This window comes from Oryzias melastigma, linkage group LG2 (genome assembly GCF_002922805.2).
Source record: "Oryzias melastigma strain HK-1 linkage group LG2, ASM292280v2, whole genome shotgun sequence".
Classification (NCBI taxonomy): domain Eukaryota; kingdom Metazoa; phylum Chordata; class Actinopteri; order Beloniformes; family Adrianichthyidae; genus Oryzias; species Oryzias melastigma.
Window position 1 is genome coordinate 14,961,362 of NC_050513.1, and position 217 is coordinate 14,961,578.

Below are 217 nucleotides of genomic sequence, written 5' to 3' on the forward strand. Positions count from 1 at the left end.
GCTACCTTACCTGTGAGGCTAAGAGGAAGTGCGCACCAGGAAGTGGGCGGTCCCAGAGACCAGCAGATGCCCATGACGGCAAATGGGCAGCTTCATCTTTTTATAGTGTCCCTAGAGGCCAGGGGCTGCAATTACCCTCCCAGACACACCTGCAGCAATCTATCCTGCTACACTTACTAAGCATTCACACAATACAGTTCCCACACGAAAACCTGGA